General features: G+C 39.0%; 1 long non-coding RNA gene across 1 annotated transcript; it reads right to left on the reverse strand.

Annotated features, from left to right (window-relative positions):
* Nucleotides 1–671: 671 nt before the first annotated feature.
* LOC148150081 (uncharacterized) lies at nucleotides 672–16,969 on the reverse strand. The gene is made up of 4 exons (XR_015756817.1): nucleotides 16,880–16,969; nucleotides 14,985–15,079; nucleotides 4,447–4,537; nucleotides 672–920 (listed from the first exon to the last, which is right to left on the reverse strand). It is a non-coding gene; the product is annotated as an uncharacterized LOC148150081 (long non-coding RNA).
* Between the last annotated feature and the right edge of the window lie 1,222 nt (nucleotides 16,970–18,191).

The raw sequence follows: 18,191 nt of genomic DNA on the forward strand, positions 1-18,191 counted from the left end.
ATTAAAGATCAGACCATTAAATTTAAAAGAATAATATGCTTGAGGTAATGTTGCAAACAGAGGTTTTCTAAATGGGTCCCTAAGAGACATGCACATAAGAAATTAATTGTTAAATTCTGGCCATAACAAGCATAGGGTGCACCAGGAATCTGTGGTTTAAACTGCAATGAATGAATGTTGCGCTTTGATCTTCTTCATGATGACATTCAGCGGTTTCTCACATCTCCTGTATACATTTGATTCAATTCATTATTTTGCACGCATTTAAATGCATTCCACTTTCAGTAGCAATTGTTGTATTCTCAAATCAGGGAAACTACCAAGTATTGTTTGTGTAGATTAAATTCTTGAGAAAATAGAATTTTTGGTATTCAGCTGTTATGAAATAACAGAAAATTTTCTCTCAAAGTCTAGACATTCTACCTGAGGACACCAATAAATGCATCTATCAGGGCAGACCATAACACACCCCACAGTTCAAGCAGTCAATTCTAATATGGAGCTTGCATTTATGCAGAAATGAAAATAACTGGTTGCACAGCAATATATTTTGTGGAATGGTTGCATCACGACATATTTTTATATTTGATTTGTTGATAAACCTCTGATTTAAAATCTTTACCTCAAATTGACATTCGTGCTGGTAAAAAATAGTGAACTGCATTTTTCTCCATGAATTCATGAAAGCTAATTGTCAAATAGTTGTGGATTGGTCATAAGGAAAAGCACAAAATTAAAAAGCGAAGCTAGGAACTGGTGCAATTACAAGTGTGGAATGCTACTTACTGTTCAAATTATACAAGAGGTAAACTAATGGAAAATTAAGTGGTAATGATAGGAATTTGTCCCATAGAGTGTTACATTAAGGGTGTCCTGCAGTTCAATGATTCGGACTTGTATTTTAGTTCCAGTATTGGCATCTGCGTAAAGGAAAAGAAATAGTCTTGTCAGAAATACAACCCAAATATATACTTTGTGCTACTTAAAAATAAAATTAGGATCTGGTTCATTATCTTCAATGCACCTGCTTTGCAAATTGGGTCGAGTGGTCGGTTTTTGAAATGTAGCTATTTAAATTCACAGTGACATTTGCTGTGTGTCATAGAAATGTAATCTAGCTTTGGAGGCAATGGTCTAAAGTGAACAGAGAATAGAGCATGACCATAAACGAAAATAGAACTTTAATTTCATAAATGGAAAGACAATTTAATTCACAAGCCCTAGGAGCCTTCTGAATTATTCAAATCTTTTAACAAGAAAAATAAAAATCAGGAATTCAGTGTCTCCTGTATGTATTTAATTTTTATTTGCTGCAGTTTTTTGTGTTTACAAGACAATAAATGGTTTCTGCATGCTGAATAAATGGAAAAGATAAGTTTCCCTGGTAGAGCGGTTTTTTTTTAACTGCGTACAGTAAGCATCTGCCACATGTGAAAATATTATCCTGTATGTGTGGTCAGTAATTGGTGGTATAATAATATACTTTGGAATTTGTGAATAATTTCCTGATCTTTTTAAATAATGTGGCCGATTCCTTTTGTAATAAAAAAAAAGCCTTGGCTTCTGAAGGTAGGCAGTCACTGTTGGATTGTAGTTCCAAAAATTTAGAGAATTCTTGCAGTGCAAAAAGAGGCTATTCATTACAGCAAGTCTGCACTACCCCTCCAAGGTGCATCCCATCCAGACCCTTCTAACTGACATTTTTTACCATTGCTAGCCCACCTAACCTGCACATGTTTGGACAGTAGGTTTCAGAGGAAACTCCCACAGACACGTGCAAACTCCACATAGTCAGCCATTTGAAGTTGGAATCAAACCCCGGTCCCCAGTGAGGCAGTAGTGTCAACCACTGAGCCACTGTGCCACCCTGGGTTGATACTGCTCCAGAGATGTGGTGACTAGTAGCCCACAGAGAGTATTGCCACAGTGGAGTACAGTTAGGGTGAAGACAGGACATATCCCAATTTTACAGAGTAGCTGCCTTACAATCAGTTTAAAAGTTAGTGAATGAGTGAGTGGAGAAATGGGGAGAGTGGTAGGGAAAGGGGCTTGTGATATTGAGACTATTGGACAAACGGCTTGAATAGGAAAGGTAAGTGGGCAGGTGAGGCAGTAGGTGGAGGAGGTGGGCAGCTGCCTGATGGATGAGGTAATCAATAGGTAGATGGGTAGATTGGTAGGTAGCCGAGGTACCAGCTGCATCAGTTGGAAAGTGAGTAGAGTGTTCAATATTCTGACCTGCCAGGTGGATGAGGTGGTAATCAAGTTGGCGCTATTGGTCGGATGGTTGGGGGTAGTCACTGGGTATGAGGGAGGTAAATGGGGGTGGGCTCAGGAAGGTAAATGATTGGGGTGGGTTTCAGACAGAGAGGCAGAAGGGATGATGTTGTGGTTGGGAGTGTGGAGGTCAGTCCTGTAGTTGCTCAGGAATTGGACTCCATTTTCTTCTGTAAAATATTTTCCACGTAACTATTCAGATAGATACATCTGGTACAATTACAACATTTAAAAGGCATCTGAATGGGTATATGAATGGGAAGAGTTTAAAGAGATATGGACCAAGCGCTGGCATATGAGACTAAATTAATTTAGGAATGCTGTTCCGCATGGATGCGTTGGACCAAAGGATCTGTTTCTGTGCTATACACCTCTATGACAATGACTCTATGATCTGTTTGAAATCTCCACATCTAGCTCAGACACAGAGCTCCTCACAGAGGGTACTAGGGAGCTAGGGATTTCTTCAGTAGAAGTTGGGTATTCCCACAATCGTTTGGCACATCTGTCATTCATCTCCAGTCATACAGCTGGTTTGATGATCTGGAGCCCAGATGATTTGGGACAATAATTTCCAGAAAATGTCATAAATTCTTTCAAAAATACATGGTAGTAATTATCTAATATGTACGATTCCAGAAAACAATTGCCATTTCCAAGACACATTGTGCACAATTATAGAGTCATAGAGCATGGAAACAAACGCTTTGGTCTAACTTGTCTATGCCAACCAGATGTCTCAATCTGACTTACCCCCATTTGCCAGCACTCGGCCCATATCTCTTTAAACCCTTCCTATGCAAATGCCCATCCAGAAGCCTTTTAAATATTGCAATTGCACCATTCTTCCACTTCCTCTGGCAGCTCATTCTATATACACCCCCCCCTCCCCCCCCCGGGTAAAAAGGTTACCCCTCAGGTCCTTTTTAAATATTTCCCCTCTCATCTTAAACCTATGCCCTCTAGTTTTGGACCGACTCACTCTAGGACTAGACCTTGGAAATTCATCCTGTCCATGCACCTCGTGATGTTATAAACCTTGATAATGTCATCTGCTTTAGAATTCTCACAGGCAATGGGAGGTTCTATTGGTTGAAATTTCCCAGCCCCCAAAACGGCATGACCAATATGTGGCAGTTGAGAAAAATATGCTGAGATCAGAAAAATAAGATTCTCAAAGTTAAGAAAAGCACCTCTAATTTTTTGACCAAGGTTTGAATGGCAAGGTGAGAATATCTTTTGTGAGTGGCAAGAGGCTTTTAGTAATATTTATGTTATTAATAACTTAGCTCACCTCACCTTTTTGAGTTTCTCATTGCCCATGCAGTGGTGATGTATTGGGTGGCTAAAAATTTCAATTTGAAAGACAGAGGGAGCATGGCTTGCTCCCCCAGCTCTCCATGTTGACCAGTCAACCCAACATCTCAGCGTGCACTCCATGGGCAGTAACAGAGTGCATTCCCTATCCACGGAGATCGGCATTGGACACACAGCAGTCTCACCACATCATCATGGCACATTTCAGACTAATTGGAACTAGTTCATCAATGCAATGTTTCACTTTGGAACATGTTGACACCCTTGATTGTAATGCTGCTGGTGGGCACTTAGTACACAGGAATGGGCACTCATCTCGCAGTTTGGACCAGGGTGCATTTCAGCTTGCTCCCTTGGCACTCCCTTCCAGAAATCTGGAGGATCCTGGCAATAGTGACTGTAAGATAGCATGAGCATAGCACCACAATCAAATGTTGCATATGTGATGAGGTGAATGGTGTAAAATAGCCTGCAAAAAACGCAACGGAGCTCATGAAGGAAAACCCGCCCTGAAATTGATACATAACTTATTTTTTCCAAAATTCATCCCGATGCTTGGAATTTTCCATCAGTGGTGCAACATGGGAAACAGTGAGAATGTTGGGAAAATACACTGAGACTAAAAAATAAATCAGAATCTTGGCATCAAAAAGAAATTTGACTTCCCCTTAAGTTTTAAATGGTGAATCCAGAATCTGGCTTTTGAGATGCAACTCCATTCTTCCTTTAAGTTTGCATCTCATTGTTAGCCCAACTCACTTCATTTCTACACTACTTCCAATTCTCCTCTTTTTGTTTGAGGACGTGGACGGCACAAAACCCTCATGTGAAAATCACACTGTTGCCACTTACCAACTGCTTGGATCTGCAATCGTCCAACTGTATCTTTAGCCCAATCTCCTTGAACACTCCATGGACACCATCCTCCTTGGACCTTGGTCCTCTAAAATTGACATTGGAAAGTTGTCAATGCGACCACATCATCATGGCTACTCTCAGACCAACTCAGATCATGCCAGTCCTTCAAAACCCAACAGTGGAGCTCAATGGTGTTCCGGGACACCCATGACTTACATGCTTCTGCTTGGTCAATTGGCCCACAGGGCCTAGGAATCATCTTACACATATCTACTGGACGCACCTTATGGCTCTTGGTTGGTTTTCTCAACATTCACTCAGTTTGTGCTAAGATGGAATCTTCCAGTCTCTGTGCATTGCTTTTTTTTTTAGCAGACATCATCTTCAGTGCTAAGGCACAGACTGTCAGTCTCTGTGGCTTGCATTATATTATAGTGCAGAGGGAGAGGCAAGCCATTTGTCATGGTGAGGAGCACTGAACAGTCGAAGGGATGGAAGCGTTGCTGTATAGCACCATACTACATCAATGTCACATCTGCACCATGTGCCAGACAATAAACTCACTCCATGTGCTTCAGTCAAACAGCCATGTGTGAAAGTCAAAGGGGAGCAGTCCTTAGCCTGGTCAAGGGAGACTACAGTCAGTCAGGGGTACAGTCCTTCTTACTCAAGGGATTTGTATAATTCCAGTCCATGGTCAGTCAGGAACTTGGGCCTACCAGGATAAAGAGATCCGTTTAGTTGCAGTCTGGGTTCTGGGCCACAATCAGTTCTGCAGGTCAAGTGCAACCACAATATCCCTGCAGCACAAAAAGAGGCTACGCAGTCCATTGAGTCTGCACTGACCTTCCAATAAGTACCTCACCCAAAACCCGACACGACTCCCGTAACCTCACAGTTACATTGACTAACCCACCTGATCTGCAAATCTTTGGATTGTGGAGGAAACTCACACAGACACGGGGAGAAGCTTCATGCGGACAGTCACCCGAAGGTGGAAAGGAACCCAGGTCCCTGGCGCTGTGAGGCAGCAGTACAAACTACTGAGCCACCCCAGAATTGAACCTATGCTGTTACTGTCACTCTGCACTGCAGATCAACTGACCAGCCGACTGAGCTAGCCGTACTGAGCTAATCTGAGATTCCATGTATGCCAGTCAGGTTGCTGTAGAGATATCCATCCAGGTTGGGTCCTGCTCAATGGCACTGTCATACTGTTATGCTAAACAGGAGAGTGGGCCATGGCTTGTTCTGATGGTTTTGGTCAGGAAGCTTATCTGGGAGTCCTGGAAATCTCAGCATTAGGGAAGTGGTTCATTGGACGAGTCACCGAAAAAATGATTAGAGTGAATGGGGGGCATTCACAATGGGAAGGTGGAATCCTTTAGTGTGTGGGAGGGGACTAGGAACTCAGGGAGATGGGTTGTCACAGCTCATGGTCATCTAACACCTATATCGGAAAATGGGGACATAGGAATTCACAAAGCTATGGCTCTGAGAGTAAATTGGGCATGTTAGCCATTATATAAAGGAACGTAACAGAAACAGAGGGAGTGACACGGACGTCAATACAGAAAGGACCATGAAGGAACTGGGATTGACCTGCATTAGAGGCAGGGCCTGAAGTTCACTCAGGCGAACACAAAGTTGGAATCTCACCATATCAGAATGATAGTGCAATAACCTTACAAAATGGTTAACGCGTTTTGCAAGGAGGGTGGAGTAAGCTATTGTTTCGCTCTTTGAGGGCAGAGAGAATAAGTTTGAATATCCAACCCTGTTAACTGTTTCAGTAAGGCCAAACATCCGGCTTCATAGAAACAGAAAATAGGAGCAGGAGCAGGCCATTCAGCCCCTTGAGCTTTGTTCACATTCAAAGTGATCGTGGCTGATCATCCAATTCAGTACCTTATTTCAGCTTTTTCTCCATAGCCTTTGATCCTTTTAGCGCACAGAACTATATCTAACTGATTTCCGAAAACATTCAATTTTTTGGCCTCAATTGCTTTCTGTGGCAGAGAAGACAACAGGCACACCACTCTGGGAGAAGAAATTTCCCATTGCCTTTAACTTGCAACTCATCGGCATTGTCCAATAATTCACATGAAGAATTGTGGCCTAAAGGACTCGTGGCCATTATATTCCGTACACCATATGCCACCTTGTCATGTCAGCTAAGCAAATGAAATTGGAGAAATATACTTAACAGTGTGACCTGAACTTCTCAAATCAGAAACCCAGCTAGGACTGGAAGGTATTGGTGTATTCAAGCACTGAGCTTTCAGTATACAAGGACATGGTCTGTGATGGGAAAGGGTGCTTTTCCTTTCTCAGGTGGTACGCTGCTACTGAGAGTGTGGTGCTGAAAAAGCACAGCAGGTCGGGCAGCATCTGAGGAGCAGGAGAATTGACGTTTCGGGCAAAAGCCCTTCATCAAGAATGAGGCTGTAAGCCAAGCCCATTTTATAACCGTTCGGGGAAAGTCAGAGGGATGGTGAATTAACATAGACATGGCACTAGGGTTAGGTAGCTCTTCAGACTGTTATCACGGAACCATAGCTGAGTGTTGCACAGTGAGGTCTGTCCTGACTATCCCTTGGTTGGGAGGGACCTTGAGCGATCCCTTTCTGACTGTCCCATCATTCAATATTTCAGAGTGTGCACAGACTGAAACAAGGTGATAAATGACAAATGCTTGGCAATTACAACTTCATACATCCTGGGAACGTCTGGAGAGGCTGTTCGTGGATTAATCAGGCTCAAACAGGACGATGACGCGAGAGGAGACATTTTAAGAATGCAAGTGAGGATATAATTAGAGAAGTGCGCAAGATAAGTTACAATTATGTGCTATCTATGTCACCTATGTGTCCTGAGTAGTTATTCTTTCCTTAATCTCTCACTGTATCTAAGCCCAGTCTTGACTTCTGAAGCTGAGATGGAGGGAGCCTGCTCTGTAGCTATCTCTGTATAACTAATGGTTTTGTGCTGTTGTCCCTAGGGGTGTTTGGGCAGAGGGAAACCAAGGCTTTCTGAGGTGTCCTTTCCAGATGCAGATCCATCCTCCTCAGGCTGGACACTTGTAGCCATTGGCATCGCACAGGGGGAGATGGACAATCTTGGCACCTTGGGAATGCCCCGAGATAAAACTTCTTGGGGTAGGGGGTAAGGGGGCGCAATAGGAGGTCCCTCTTCCCTTTGGGTGCTTATTGACACCAGCCTGTCTTCTTGAAAGGAAGCAGCAACTGGAGTGAGGGTGAGGTCTTGCCTCATCATTGATCCTGAGTACCTATGGCTAGCGATGGAATGCAGGCTAATGCAAATAGCCAGCAGACACTAAATGCATTTGATATAACTTTTCATCATTGTGGCTAACCTCTACTTAGAGACAGAGTTGAGAATGTAGCACTGGAAAAGCACAGCAGGACAGGCAGCATCTGAGGAGCAGGATAATCAATGTTTCAGGCCCGAAATGTCAATTCTCCTGCTCCTCGGATGCTGCCTGACTTGCTGTACTTTTCCAGCACCACACTCTCAATTCTGATCTCCAGCATCTGCAGACCTCGCTGTCTCCTCTTCTTAGAGACACCCAGGGGCTGGGATGCTGGGCCCAGCACAGTATTGACAGTGGTGCAATCGTCCATCCTTTTGACCCAGTTTACTGACAGCCTCTGACAAACTTGCCTGATGCTCCTGCTCCTGTTTCTGCATTTTGATGCAGTCATTAATGGTCAAGACCATGAGTTTGTTTTCCACCTGGAACTCAATGGGATGCCTGCTCTTGATCAGCAGCAGAGGCCACCAAAACAGATATGCCCCTCCTCCAAAGCAGACATTGTCCTGGTCCAGAACAGACATGCATCTGGTCCAGAGCAAACATGCGCCTGGTCCAAAACAGACATGTCCCTGTCCAGAACAGACATGCCCCTGGTACAAAATGGACATGCCCTGGTCTAGAACAGATATGCCAGTCTGGTCCAAGGTTGTAATCCAGGCCAATGCTGCTTTGGCTGCTAAGAGGAATTCCCAACAAAGTGGAAAGAAGGTCAATGACAACTTTCACTTTCCCATTTTCAGTGCCACCATTTTCTCTCAGAAACCTTACACTGCCTCTAACTCAGCTCCTGAACTCTTCTTCCACCAAGGATTGAACCTTACCACTCTCACAACTGCCTCCAACACTTCCCTCATTTGAAATAATCTATTTCAACCTGTAACCCGCGTTCCCTCTGTGCTACCCACTCGCTCCCTCGAGACACCTTCACACCTGCACCAAAACTAACAGCTGTACCACCCACTTTCATCGCACATAATGTCTGCCTCTCTCTCATTCCAGGTGGAAAAAAGCCCCCACTAGGGCAGGAAGAGTCCAGATGGCTGGAGGGCTGCCTAATGTTCAGCTTCTCACCCTGTGTGTCAAGAAGATCCTCCCTCTGACCACTCTGAGTGGATGACTGACCATGTCCAAGCCACTGGACTGGTATTGGAGGCCGCTCTAGACAAGATTTGCGAGGACCCATGACAGAAGTCAACTTCCCTTGACTTGACTAAGGCCTGCTGACAAACATGACAAACTTGTTGGTTTTGTGTCTCTGCCCAATGGTGAGGGAAAACAGAAACAATACTCCCCTGCTATCTCTGGCTGAGGGATGAAAGCACAAAAAGACAAGGAAAAATGATGACAGTAGGGATTTTGCAAATATATAGGTATGCTGAGAATGATTGAGGTCAATGCGAACAAGCGAAGAGCACCTGAGAGTCATGTCTGTGCTCCAGTATTGAAGAGCAGTGTCATTCTATAAGTGGATGGAGATGGGCCATGAGAGATCTTAGAGGCATGTAGGATACAGGTGACCAGTGCCAAGTGAGTGTGCCCTGAGATGCTGGTGTCTGGTCTGAACTCACTAGGTACCATCTCTGACTTCCATGTCAAATTTCCTCAATGTCTAGCTTGCTTGGAACTATTGAAAGTAATGAGGTGAATTTGTCCACTAACATTTAATTAGCATTAATCATCCTTTACCATCAAGACACTGCTTTCTCATAAGAAATTCACCTCACAAGCATAAAAGATGGAACAAGATGCTCCCAGGGTCAGGATAGGCCTCACCGGAACTTCCATTCATTTCTGCCAGATTTGATTTGATTTAGTTCTGTCATATGTACTGAGTTACAGTGAAAAGTGTTGTCTTATGTGTTTTACAGCCAAATCATACAATACAAATGCAACAGGGTAACAGAACAGAGTGCAGGTTACAAAGTTACAAAGCTGTCGAGAAGGTGCAGAGAAAAATCAGCATTAACAGATACAAGTCTGATAAAGTGGGGAAGAAGCTGTTCTTGAATCTCTTCGCACATGTAAACAGACTTTCCAGATAACTTTTATACGATTCTGCCCCATGAAGCTAACAATTTTATGAGTTGCTCATTTGACCGTAATCATTTTCTGAACTACCTTCAGGAGTAGAGATGTGGGAATTTAAGAAATCTTAAACTCACAACAATTTAAAGAAGATCCTAAGTGTGTGTGTGATGTAGTTCTGACCTGTTTATGGAGTTTGTTTCATACAAACAAAAAAGTGTTGGATTATTCATCAGGTAAACAATATTCATGAAAACTTCAGTCACTAAACCTACTTTGAAGCACTGCATCTTGCTATTGATCATTTGGTTTAATTTGACACAAGTGCATATATGTTTAATTTCAATTAGAATTGCCCTCCTTCATTGCCTGAGTACAGTTTGTACTAAGATAACTATGGAATCAAATCTGTGACAATGCTGCCAGTTTAAGAGGTGTTTTGTCCTTTTCTTTGAAGAGAGGTTGTAAGACAGAGGCACCAAGCTGTCTCTAAGAAAGCGAACAATTTGTGAGGCCTTGAGTTTTTTTTTAAAGTTAGAACAATGGAAGCAGCCTCAGTGTGGCCAGCTCTCATTTCTATGAATTTTCTCTTTTTTTCCTCCTGGATTGGAGAACTGCACGTTAGAATGCGTGTTTGAATTTGCCTTTTTGCCAAGAGGTGTGTTCATGGGATGTAATGATATTGGAAGTTAATTAGTAATAATTACAGTGTCTATTACTTAGTTAAATTTTGCAATAGTCAAGTTAATCTAAATTCCTTTTCTTTTGTTTGTATTTTAATATAGTGCTTAATTAAATTGTATTTTGCTGAACTTCCAGTAATTTGACCAGTCGCATCACATCTGGAACATGCACTTCACATCTTCCTTTAAAATAAGAAAAAGTTAGAGTCCAGACCACCTTCTTCAAATATACTGAGAGGGTCTGGTCTGGTCCATAACAAATCACTTTTATCCACGAGTCTTTGAATGAACTGGAACGAGATATGCAATTCAGAGCTCCTTTTACATATACTATTAGGAAAATAGAGTCACATTCAGGTTGATCAAAGCTAAACAGCTCCTCTCTTATCAGTTCAGTTAAGTTATCTTGATAAGGTTATCGGAGGGCTACTTTTCTCCTACTTATAAAAATTGATCGTATTGATACTTTCGCTAAAAGTCAGTATGGGTATGAAAAGGGATTTCCTTCATTGGAGTCATGTCAACCTTCTCGTTGAAGTTATTGTAAAAGAAATCTTACTGTTTACATAGTGTGGGGATTTGAATTAAAATCTCTGTCACTAGAGATGCCAAATTAAATTGTACCACACACATACTTTTCTATGAATCAGTTTTTTGCTTTATCACACAAGTACAATATTGATCCAGAGGGCAGTCATACACAGAAAATATGAGTTTATCCCAGTTGTGACTGATTGCAGTAATTGAATAGTGACTTTTGCACTCCCAAATTATTGGATTGAAGTATCTCTGGTGAATAGTCAATTGTCCCCAGTAATACTGAACTGCTTACCAGGAATAAAAGAAGAATTAAATATACTCATACATGGAGCTTTAAACACCTTCTGTTGCTTTTCCCAGTAAATTTGAATGTGTGTACCTATTTCAATTTCAACATTTTTTTAACTTATTATCTGATAGGACAGAAACATCCAGAACATAAAGTTTTTTTTGCTTGAACATCATCGAATAACTATTGTATTCGTATTTGATATTGTTTCCTATAATTTGTATTACTTGTGATTGGTGTTTATAGAGATTAAAAATAAGCAAAATGTAAAATTTACTTTAGCTTTTCATTTTCTGTCCTTGAAGAATAACATTCGGATTGGTATCAGTTAAGAATTTTTAAGAAGTCATTTGAACAAATCTTGCAGCTATTTAGAGAAAATGATCAAAATTATGGAACTGGGCATGAAGCTACTGCTGAATGAAAGAGTGTCACCCTCTGGAACACCCCACGCAGAAATAAAGTGAACACTGGGAAGTTTTCAAGTTATTTAACATGTAAAAACTCTGCTGCGCGATGTGAGTAAAGTCAGTCAGCATCTATCCAAAGACTGGCTAAAGGAGTTGATGAGTTTTAATCTCCATATTTGTTGGACAAGTTTTGATCTATAGAACAGACTTAATATGTTAGGAAAATACTTGTATTTCATTCAAAGTCTGCAGCCTCAGAGTTGCCTCCAGTGTCAAAGGCATGCAGAGTCTGCTGCTACCAATCAGTGAAAGGTTGTCATGGTTACAAGGTCAGGAATATGCCTTTCCCCTTGCTTGTCCAGGACTTGCACATGTCACTTCTGAAACGATGAATTTTATATACAGGTCTCAAGATGCATATCAAACAATATAACTAGCTAAGCACAGTATAATGATGTGTTGTTCATTATACTGTTGTTGTTTCAAATGTCCTTAAATTCTTAAATTTTTATTTTTAGTTTAAAAAAAAATCCTGTCAGTCTGAATAGATTGTATCATTTATATGAAATTATAGCACTTTTTTTAATGCAAAGTCATAGTCATTATGGAATGTAGCATGCTACATTTCAGTATAGCTTAACAGGATGAAAAATATATTTTATTACCTTTATTGCTCTGGAGATCAAAAAATGTTAAATGTCTCCACAACTTTGTCATTCTAAATAGCAATGATCAAAAGATACTGTAATTGCGTGAAATTAGGTACTTTAACATAACCTAATTAAAAATAATCTTAATTATGCAATACGTACTTGTCAACAAGATGCAGGTAAAGTTTAAGTGATCTGCAGATTGTTCAGCCTTGAAGTGTATGAAGTCCCTTTAACCAAATGAGGCAGTTTAATGTAATCTTCATGAATTAAAGAAAGAACTATTTTGATATCATTAGTATTTTAAGAGATTTGAAACAAAAATGTTTTTTGAAACAAACCTGTGCATTTAAATACATTACTTAATACATTTATTGCACACAGCGCTCATTTTGGAAGTATATTTATATGCCACGTATAAGATAGGGTATGTAAATCCTTTACTTATTTTTTCTCTTTCAGTCTAATGTGCTCATCAGTTTGTTCTCTTAAAACATTTCACACGTTTTCAAACTGTGGACTGAATTAGTCTTTGTGTGCACACAGTTGACTTAATTTTACTCCATTATGCACAATATCATTACTATTATGGATCAATCATTAACCATAACTCTTAGAACTGTATATGTTTCCATTTTTATTGCATCCCTGCATTTAAATATTTAAATAATTCTTTTGTAAATATTTTGATTCATGGCAAACATTTCCCTGTATTTTTATGTTCTGGCCAAATGCTGGTTATATGACTTCTTACACTCATTCCTTTTTGTGTGCATATGTGATGTTACGTATTGTTTCAAATGGCTAAGATTAGACTCATGTTTTGACATGGTAATGAATTATTGAAGATAATTGTCAAAAATGAGAGTATAACAAGATTGCAGTTAGACAGAGATAGCTTTTGGATTTTGCAATGAGTTTAGTCTGGACTTAGAAGGGACAACTTCTGTCATGGCTTATATGTCTGCAAGCCATCCTGGATTTATAATAAAACACTCCATTTATTGGCAGTCTTGCCTTATAACTGAACAGGGAATTTTGTAAACTAAATGATTTGCTAAAGCTTTGCAGTTGTATCATCAGAAATTACAAAGGAACAGGAAAAGAGAGGGAGAAAAGGAGAAGTTGGCAAATCATTTTCTATTTAGTTAAAAATGGATCTTAGATCTTAAAATTCTTTTACATTTTATTAATGTTTATTTTTGTGCATATGAACTGTATATTATCAATAAGCACATAGTGAAATACAAATACAGATTGCCAGATTTTGACGAAACAAATAGAACTTTTGAACTGTAGCTGCAATGTAACTAATTTTTGTAACACGTGCTATCAAAAGGAAAATTGAACTGCTTTCAATGCAGAAAGACTGGGATCCAATGTGAATGATGGCAGTCCTATCCATTGCTTGGAGAAGCAGTTGGAGCCCTTTTTGTTCTGTCTGGCTGGCCCAATACATTACTACATTCCAAGAAAGCACTTACCTCAGCAGTGTCACCCCATGAAGCTCTCACTGATGTGAAAATTCATCCCACAAACTACTAGCTACTCAGAGTTCGGTTGTTCTCCAGTGACTGCAGGCAGACCAGAAGCAGTGACCACGCCAACACTACAATGGGGCCTTCACTTGTGATTATTGATGTATTCTGGAGACAGGCGAGTGCATGTTGGATTGGGGTCTTGGCGAGGCGTGTATCGATTTAGAAGGAAGCACAAGGGGACAATTCCTTCACAACACCCTGTGTTCCTGATCGTGTCCCTTGATTGGGCAGAAATCCATTAAATGTGTGACCCCTCAGAAGACGAACACAACAGAATTTATTGGGTGGTTTTGCTGGATGTCAGGTCCACTGCCCATCACTGCAGCAGAGATGGAATAATGTCCTGAAATACCCAGTTAAGGGTTTCAATTGGTAACCTGATTAAAACACCATCTGTAAGCTACACACCCCCTCTCCAAACCATCCACAAGGCAATAAAGTTTGACAAAACATTAAACAAATGCTAAGATATTTTGAGTTTAAGTAAGCTAGTACAGATATGATGGGCATAGTAGCCTTCTTTCGTGCTGTAGATTTTTCTATTTCTAAGAAATATTCCCACATGCATAATATTTCCATTCATAAACAGACTCTTATCTATAATGATGAATATGGTATCTTCGTGGTCTACGTGTGCTAAACCCATACAGCTTATCTTTCATATACTGGAGACTTGATCATATGCTTGCATTTCTTTACTAACCATACAAAGGTGTAGTAATAAATGCTGACCACGTCAAAAATTATTTGCCAAAAGGGGCATTAAATGATGCTGTATGACCATTGGAGAATAAAATGAAGATGCCTCAGAAGGCCACATTAATAATTTAAAGGTTTATGTTTCGGTCTTACTAAAATTTATAAGACAGCTACTTTCATCTATTTATTGTAAGAGAAATTATTTTTCTAGTCCATCTGAATTATATCTTGTTTTACATTGCAGGTTTTTTCCTCCTGCTAATATCTGAAGCACATTTCATAGCTGGTTCAATGACATTAAAAAGCTGAAATAGATTAAAATGGGACATTAAATACAATGGAACAGATATCGGCCTACCTGCATTCTGCACTGTGGCTTTTGTTCATCTGCACATGGCTTTTTTTCTTCGTTCAGGAAAGATTAGTCTTCACAGACAATGATAACAATCCAGCCTATTTTCGCAGAAAGCAGCATTCAAATCAGAAACTAAGTACATTTATTTTCGACAGACAATTTACCCCATGATGAGATGTGCTTTCACTTATTTTCTTCTGACATTCTAGCATCCAGCAACACAGCAGGCATCTGAGGTTAGACTTCAAATAAAGGATAACGATGCTCGTATATTAATAGATTCATTGTATGAATAATGTCATATTATTGCAGCATTTATTTCTTTTAGTTCAGTCTTAAAAATTGCTTCATAATTGAACTAGTAATTTTACTGTGAGTTCAGGTGAATTTATCTGCACTATTTTCTGTCATCAGTGGGGGGATTAACTTATAAATGTTTGCTTTCTCTACATTCATTCTGTATGAGCTTTGTCCTATTTATTATTATTGCTAATTTTCAAATATTACCAGTCAAAAATACATTATTGCTAGGCGTTATGATAAATATATTGCAAATATTCATTCATGAGTCATTTACATACTAGAATTCTGATTAAGTCAAATCTATGTTGTAGGACAATTCTTCCTTTGACATTAGTATTGAAAATTGTGATTTAAATCTCTAATTCTTTTATAATGGCTTTCAAATGATAAGTACATGGCCCATACCGTTAATATATTTTAAAATGTGTGTAGAATTATCATATAATTGAAATGTATTAGTTTACATCCATTCTTTCCTGCACACCGGATTCATCATAACAATGTACGTAATCATTTAAATCAAACTTTTAATGTGAGAGTTATGTCTTATGCTTCAGCCTAAGATAATAGGATATTTGCATTTTTTTCAGTCTAGAATTTTTGATTTACTGTTATATGTAGTTTAATTAGGATAAGGTATTAAAAGGTCTTATTTAATCAATAAAGATTCTGACCTTTTTTTGCAGCCAAGCTAATCAGGAATGCAACTAATTATTTGTATGAACCAGAACTTGTTTTTCCTACTATTATTTCTTAACGATGAAGCCCTATTATGCTACCACATGTGTTTTTTTCCTCACTGACCTTTTTGTATGATCGCTATGTTGGGTTCGTATATCTCATAGCTAGGGTACAACCCAGACCATTAGCCAGTCCCTAAACCACTACTATGAACCATCAGCCCCATGATTTCTGCAGTTCATTCATTTTGCCGTTTCTTAACGATCTCTGCCCCAGCTCTAAATCCTGCTTTTATTGTAGACAGAGCTGACAACAGGCAGCCTTGTCTTTCATTTCCTTGATGTACTTTGTACTGCAGTATGGCTTTTGTTAGTATTGATGCAAACATTACCATAAACCACCACCTAGGGACTAGAAACAATTGACTAACTGTTTTCAAATCCAATACACTTAAGTTGATCAGACACAAAGTTTAAGTACAGTTAGCTGTAGAAACACCATTCCTGTGTGGTCTCAGCCTGCATAGACTAGAGAGAGCAAGGCCAGAACAATGCAACGACCCATAGGTTCACCAATGAATTTCATGACACAAACTGATGTCTAGATGATGGAGCATGTAATTGTTTCCAATATGGATGTAAATTTCAGTTTAGGAAGGACATTGGCTTCATGATAGAAATTATCAATTTATTATTGACCATCCCAAACAATTACAAAACCAACCAAATGCTTAAAAATGTGACAGTTTTGTGAATTTTCTATTTTTAGCCATGGGTACATTTTAAATTGTACTTTTCTGGAAAACAAATCTTAATTAAATGGCAAAGAAACTGGATTCATTGTGAATACATTTTCTGTTGCTTGTGAAACAATTTCTAAGTCACATGCATTATTTATCTAAAACTGCGCCTGACCTTTTTTTTGTAAAGGGAGCAATGACAGGGTCATTTGCCGTTTGAGCTTGGCTAGATTCTGGAGTTGAGATTTTGTAAAGGACTATTCAGGTCTATTTTCTATCCTGTGCTTCAAAGCTGTCAGCTGCATCTTTGATGTTTCTTCGTAAATTAAGCAATTCCTAGCAAAACAAAGAGGTAGAAATGAAGAAGTCTTGTGTTCATCGCCAGTGCAGATTCTGCTTCTTCAGTCATTTCAAAGCTGCATACTTAATCACGTGAAGTCTTTAAGAGTAAAGGAATATCAATGTAACCACTCTATGCATTTACTTAAAACTATATTGGATAACTTAAAAATGAAAATATCTGTATATTTTACCAACACAGTAAAGCTTTTCTTTTGAAGTTGATCCTATGCAAACACAATATACAGAAAAAAGCAGATAGGAAGATGCTACGCTTTCAACAATGTCACGCTGTGGATTTTGTGTGGTAACAATTTCTGCTTTTGCATTTTTGTTTTTAAAGCACAAATAGAATAAAAGCTTTGACAATAGTAATTACTCTGTTCACCTGTTCCATACCACACTTTTCCCATTCCAGTCTGTATTTTATCAACATTGCAAAGATATGCCAGAATCTGCTGTGTTCTTTTTTTAGTTAGCTTGCAAATGTGATTAAATTAGTCTTCTCCTCCACAGAATGAAGAGAAGATGAGCTGATCATTCCACTGACACAGTGCAATTGGAATTCTCATTCCCCCATTGATATTTTACTATCATAGATTGCCTTGGTGTCAGAGGTTTTTAGCTGATTATCTGTTTCCTGTTAGATAAATAATGACAATTGATCAGTTTTAGCTGTCTTTAACAAAATAAACAAATACAATATTATAAAGCAGGCTGAGAAACAACTTGTACAAAAAGTACTTCATTAAGCCAAGAATCCATATTCGTAACAGCTGCAAGTAATAATTACAGTAGATGCGTTTTCAACAACTACATGCTAAAATGCTAGTGCATTCCAAAATTAATCCTTTATGCTTTTATTCAAAGCATTACTGTTAAAGTTATAATATTGCATTCATTTATACTCCATCCTGGCAAAGTACATTTTAATTTTTTTCATCAACTGAGCTTACATATAACAATTATTTAATGAAGCAAGACGCAATTTTGATTTGTTTATTTTAAAATAAAACACATTTGAATTGTATGTTTTAATTTCTATGAAACCATTAATGCTTTTGCTCTATTTTGTTACATTTTAACACAATAACGGTAGGAAAAAAGATTTACACTAATAATGTTAAATATAAAAATTATAGAAAATT

Source organism: Chiloscyllium plagiosum, unplaced genomic scaffold (genome assembly GCF_037043375.1).
Source record: "Chiloscyllium plagiosum isolate Xiang-an unplaced genomic scaffold, Cpla_swu_hap1 HiC_scaffold_4, whole genome shotgun sequence".
In the NCBI taxonomy this organism is placed as follows: domain Eukaryota; kingdom Metazoa; phylum Chordata; class Chondrichthyes; order Orectolobiformes; family Hemiscylliidae; genus Chiloscyllium; species Chiloscyllium plagiosum.